We start from the raw sequence: 6,340 nt of genomic DNA on the forward strand, positions 1-6,340 counted from the left end.
AATATCTTCACACATTTTGCTAACAGCTAGTCACTGTGACTATATCAATATGCAACAGCAATGACAGGGACAGATGATCTAAAACTCCCTGCATTATTAATATCTGGTGAAAGATGAGGCAGCTATTGGGAAAAGTATCTGTTTGCATGTTTAATATACAACGCCCTAAACCTCAATGCACTGCTGCAGATGATGCTGTTTGGAAACGCAGCTAACCTTTGAAGAAGTCCCACACTGAACAGAACAAGATATATTTCCTAAGTTCAAGCACTCCTACATGCTCTAGGCTTGGAAATAGGATTGTTAAGAACGGGGGGGGGGGGGGGGGGAGTGGATATGGGGAGAAGAGAGAAAAAGCGGTGACAAATGCAGATGCAAAATGAAGTAGAAGCAAAGAGGTGGGAAATAAATGTATGGAGACAGTTTCAGGTCTGTCCAGACTCTACCAACTCCCTGTCTGTCATCCAGGTCAGGATTTCAGCCCCCATGAGACACCCATCCCGCAACACAGAGCAATGCCACACCACATCCCACAAGTGGGAAGGTGCTTTCTTACTCCCCTCTGAGCCTCCAGCTCAGTGAGACACTACCCACTTGTGCACGCCTTGCCCAAGATAAGCAGTTCACCCCAGCACTTCATACACCAGATTCTCATCCTGTCACTGCCTGAAAAAGTCTATATAAAGCTCCAGTTTGGCTTCTGGAAGGGGTTTGCCTCCTCTCTCTCAAGCTCAGCCTCACGACGACTAGAGGAACAAGCAGTGGGTTCTCTACAGCAACAGGGGTGCAGGAAGGGAGGACAGGGAGGTGCAAGAAACCAGGAGGTGTTTCTCCTCCATGTCCCCCTGAAATTGCACCTGATCATGGTATGGTTCAAAGAAAGTATGAATAAGGCAGAGGCAGTGCCCTAAGTTCTGTAGTAACCAACAAAATCCCAGAAAGACTTTATCCTAAATTCTTTAGCATCAAGTGACTAAGCAGCACGTGTAAAAGTAAGCCTCAATGCTCACAGACAACAAGGAGTCCAGGAGATGTGGGTTTCATGGGTTTCTTCCTCTGCTATGTTAAGCTTAAATAGAATTATATGGTCTTTAGTTTACCTTGCCATGCAGGCACATTAGGCATGGATTTCTCTAAAGCCAGAACATCACAAGATATCCAAACAACCTTGTCATTGCAATTTTTCACAATTTCTCTCTTTTGTGTATCTGTGAGCTCTGACTACAGCAAAATTTCTTCTCCTCAGCCCACTGCCATCTGGAGCAAGGTTCAGACTCAGTCACAAGTATAATGGAAAAGGATATTTCTGGGGAATGGTGGGAAGGTTAATTACGTGAATGCTTAGAGCTGGTGATCTCTTTCATCATCTCACTGGGATGCTCAGATCTCCACTGTGTGATCTGGATCCAACAAGATGAAGTAACTAGGAAGAGAGCAAGAGCTTTGAGATCTGATCAGTATTGGGGTAACAAAACATCAGTCAACATAGCAGGGAGAGTAACCCCAAGTGATTTCCAGTCTGGAATTATCCTGATTCACCCAGAAGACTGGAGTGGGCTTGAGACATCTGCAGATCATCAGAAGACCCTCAGCAGCTGCAGGGACTCTGCAACAAACAGCTCTGGGCCAGCTCTGCTCTCAAGAGGACAAAAACAAATGGTGCTCAGATGGGTTAATTCCAGGTTGTCTGTTAGGCTTCACAGGGAATACCAAAACCTTAATTACCAAGGTTATCAGAGGATGCCTTGTCACCTCCTGCCATTAAGAGACCAGGTGGCACCCATCACTGTGCACAGCTCAGACATCACACCATCTTCCCAAACTGCCCTCCGGCAGGCTGGATCCCTCTGTGCTGGTTTCAGCAACACATGGCATCTCCTCGAATGGCTTCAGCTCTCTGACAACATCCTTTAGCCATTTTAGTGCTCTTTGCTCTTTCTCTGAGGCCCTGGCTTTGAGGGCTACGCTCCTCCAACACTGCACAAGGCAGAGACCAGGAAGGAGAAAAGGAAGAGATGCTAATGCCCTTATCAGACAGCGTGTTTATTTCTGCTGGGCTTGGCTGGAGGGGTCTGGATGCTTTTATGTGACTTGACATCCACACCTCAAATAATAAAACCCACATCCCCCAGAAGGCCAGAGACATATTATTTCCTGATGCTATTTCTAGCGCTGTCCAGCAGACACGGCTGGGGAAGAAGAGCAGCTGCAGCTCGGGTGGCTTCACAAGCTGCTGCTGGCCTGCCCGTTCCAGGCAATGCCTGTCAGGGCCGAGCGAGCTGGGCTCCCGTAATCAGGCAAAGCTGTTGTTTCTCAGCACCTCACGGTCTCTTGACTTTTCATCTTGATTAAAGACTACACTGAACGACAGAATTAGCAAGGCAGCAATCCCAATCCTTTTGCTGCTCCTGAAATCCAGTCGCCTGCCCACTGCCCACGTGCTCATCCTCCGGGCTACCAATTAGCGGCACCAGCTGCTAGCCTGGATGCCAGGGCCAGGAGCTATTAGTGCACAGACCATTAGCTTTAAAAGGCATTTGGAACTTCTGAATGTATTAGGGTTCATGTGACTGACGTACAGCACAGCCATATGTGGCTCACTGATTTTTCTGTCAACTGTTTCTTCTCCAAAAATGTGCTGGGTTATTGGAGCGTCCTAGGTGGAGTACTCGTGAACACCCCTCACCAAGCTGGTTCAGTAACCACATGCAGTTGAATACTTGTTACCTGCTTTAACTAACTTCCTTGGCACCTTTCTTCCGAGTTAGGCATGGTGATGGGTTGCTTGAAAGGTTGAGTATCTAGACTCTATTTTTAGCCCTATCATTTGCCCAGTTAATGGTTCCAGGGAGGTCATTTCATTTCTTTATGCGTCAGCGATCCCATCTGTAAGATGGTAATGATGAGTCTGTACCATAGGGCTTTGAGATCTATGCTTGTGAAAAACATAATAAAACTTCAAATTGCCATTCCTGTCTAAAGCCAGGGTGAGCAGGAAGCCCTGTGGGTAGCAGTATCTGCACAGAGTTTTTGCAAATCTGGATGGTGGGGCACCAGGGCTAGGTTCCCCTGGTCACCTCAGCAATTGCACTGCTCCACGCTGGGCACAGCTGGGACTTGCTGGGGGCTGCTGGAGTCACCGAGCCCCCAGGAGCATCGGGACCAGCAGCCCATGTCATTCACTGCCAGGAGACAATGACAGAGGGTGCTTTCATTACACACTTTGTGGCTGTCAATCCATCACCACAGCAAGAGGCATCAAGCCATTGACTTTGGATCATCTTCCCCCAACTGCCTTCATCTTCACAGAGGCACTGGGTAAGTCACAAACACCCTCCTTTCCGTTGTTACTCGCATCAACCGTCTCATCTCCCCACCACCTCCACTGCTGCCACCTCCCTGCCTGGCCTCAGTCAGTGTCCACGAGGGATCCTGCCACGTGGGACCCGCTTGTTGTGAAATTAATAGCTGCTGCGTGACACGCCGAGACTGGGGCTGGAGTTTACCCAGGCGTGCTGCTATCACACCACTTGCATGTCATCTGAAGCCAGTGCCAGGAGAGAGAGCCAGGACACCAGGCTGTGCACCCAGTGGCTGTGGGATCCGGGCAGACACAGGTGGAAGAAGCCCATGAGAAGACCACCTGGGTCCCCAGGGCACTAACCCTGACCCACAGGGATGAGCCAGGTTGCAGACCAGAGTCTTGACTCTCTAAACCAAGTTAAAATCAGACTGCCTTACCTGCTTCAGCCCACTGTAATCTGGCCACGGGGCAATTTTCCCATTTCTCTCCCAGCTTTTTGTTCAAAGCAGAGCTTTCATGGAACTTGGAGTTCAAATGCAAGATCTCTTCAAAAGTCTCTAAAAAGGATTTCATAATGTGAAGTTCTGATGAAATTTTGAGGTCTTCCTCTTCAAACAGCTGGCAAGTACCAGCAAAGGTCTTTTATGATTTTTTGAAATGTTTTAAATATTATTTTCCATAGCTGGATTCTTGAAATGCAAACATTAAATCAATAACATTCAAACTGGTCTTTTTATCTCAGGTCTGTCAGATTTTCAGGCTTGGGACAGTTCTTTTGTCATTTGAATGGGCTCTTCCCTCACTAAGACACGCAAGTCCCTCTACTTACCCAGATGGTTTCCTCCTCCAATCTAGAATAACGTATTTAAATTTATCCAATGGTTTCCATGAGTCAGATTTCCCATAACTGGAAGGTTTCAAGCCATCCTCTGCTCCACCTGCTCAGATGTTAAAGCAACCCTCTCGCTGGCTCACAACCTGTACTTCGTCACTGGAGCGCGATTGCTGCGGGGCAGGGAGAGGTTTTTGGCTGTTGGTCTGTCATGCAGCAGCTCTAGGGCAGCTTTACGTTCATGTAACCCACAGTCTATAGCTTGGTTCTTTGCAGTCCTGGAGAGAACCACGGCTTTTAGAAACTACTTCTAAGGTTTGTTTCTTCTGGGGAAGAAGGGTATGTCCTGAAAGCAGTCATTTCAACCTCCTGACCAGAGGGCTGGAAAACCACACCTTCACTCCATCCCAAGCCTCCATCTCCAACATATTTCTCACCAAGCCACGCTTCGTAGCTAACAGAAAACTCATTCAGTAACCACAACACGCAATGACTCCACAGTCTACATAAACAGATAATTTTCTGGTTTGGACAACAGGAAAGAAATGCAAATCCTTGCATACTGATGTTCCATCATTTGCCTTCACTTCTTCAAGACAACAGGCAGTGATTTTAAATAGCATATAAGTGATCAAGACACCCTTCATTACTGGTGTTCACTAGGACCTGAGCCCCTATGCTGCACAGACCATTTTGAAAATGCCACCTGGTGCCTTCCAACTCACAGAAGTCCTCCTGGAGCAAATATATTTTTGGATAAAAGCATCCTAAATGATACTGACATTCAAGAAATCCTTTGAAATTGCTGGCAGGCTTGAGTGGTGGCTCATCATAGCCTGGAGCAGCTGAAAGCCAGACACAGGAAAAGGAGGTGAGGGAGGATGCAGTGAGATGAGCAGGCTCAGAAGGAAAGAGGTAGAACAGGAACGAGGCCATGAGGCTGGATAGGTTTCAAAGCTGCTTGGGTGAGCTGTTAGATTGGTTTTAAAACACATATTGGAGTTCAAGAAGGAAGAAGATAACTGAACTCAAGGATTCTGACCTGCCATCACCATGGGTTATTCCCAGCCAAAGAAGTCACAGACATTTGAAAACCTTACTCTACTTCAGCCCAGACCACACAGGGCACTGAATGCACAAAATTCGAGCAAGAACCTGGCTCCAGATAAGAAAAAATGATGACCAGCAAAGCCTTGCTTCAGTGGCCCAGCAACATGCATGGTATGGCACAGCTCGCTGCAGCCTGGGTGGGCTGCCTCAGCCACCCTCCCCAAAATCAAGTTACATGGCGCCTAGAAAGAGAAATGAAGGGGAGATGATACACATTGCAAAACTAAGCCCCTTGTCATAAAATACAACATCGGGAGGGAAGATTGGCAAGGGCAAACCGGCAAGCAGTTAATTACAGAGTAAATTAACTCTCCAACCATGTACATAATCAGACAGGAAACATTATAAGCTCAAGCCAGCAGTTTCAGTAACAAGATTTTGACAAAATTCCCATACATCATCCCCAAGCTCAGGCGGTGAAGTTCTGCTTGAATGTCTCAAAATTGAGCCATGGGGGAGCATCATGTTCACCAAAGCCCTCGCAGTTTGTGGGCTGCGAGCTGTAAGGAACAGACACCACTGAGCCAAGTGCAGGAGGGAAATAACACCTCCAAATTCACTGCTAATTGTCAGAAGCATTTCACAACACGCCCCTAGGCCCTAGCTTCAGCACAGAGCGGGGGCTGGGCTGGCCACGGATCAGGGCTCTGATGGGAGGATGACCCTGGTGTCATTTGCCACTAAAGCTGTAAGAGGAACAAGGCAGAAAAATGCCCAGTCTCAAGCTCTTCCCTAGTAAACGTCCCACAATTTGAGACATTCAGGGCCAGATTTGAATTTACAAAAGCCTGTGAAAACCCACTAGAAAAAATGAGTGCTGTAAACAGATAAATAATCAGCCTCAGCAATTTTCAAGCTGGGAAAAAAAAAAAAAACAAAAACACACACAAAAAAAAAAAACAACCCTGAGTGGAAAGTTTTCACAGCTCTCCTGTTCCTTGGTTCCCCAACTGTAAAACAAGAGGATGTATGATGCTTCTGGGTTATCTTTTAAAAACACATCATGACCATGAAGCACAGAGAAGCACAGCTAGGAAGCAGTGAATCTGGATCCCACATGAGAGTGGTGAAGGACCCCAGAAGAACAGGGAGAA

Source organism: Anser brachyrhynchus (genome assembly GCF_964034855.1).
Source record: "Anser brachyrhynchus genome assembly, chromosome: 16".
In the NCBI taxonomy this organism is placed as follows: Eukaryota; Metazoa; Chordata; class Aves; order Anseriformes; family Anatidae; genus Anser; species Anser brachyrhynchus.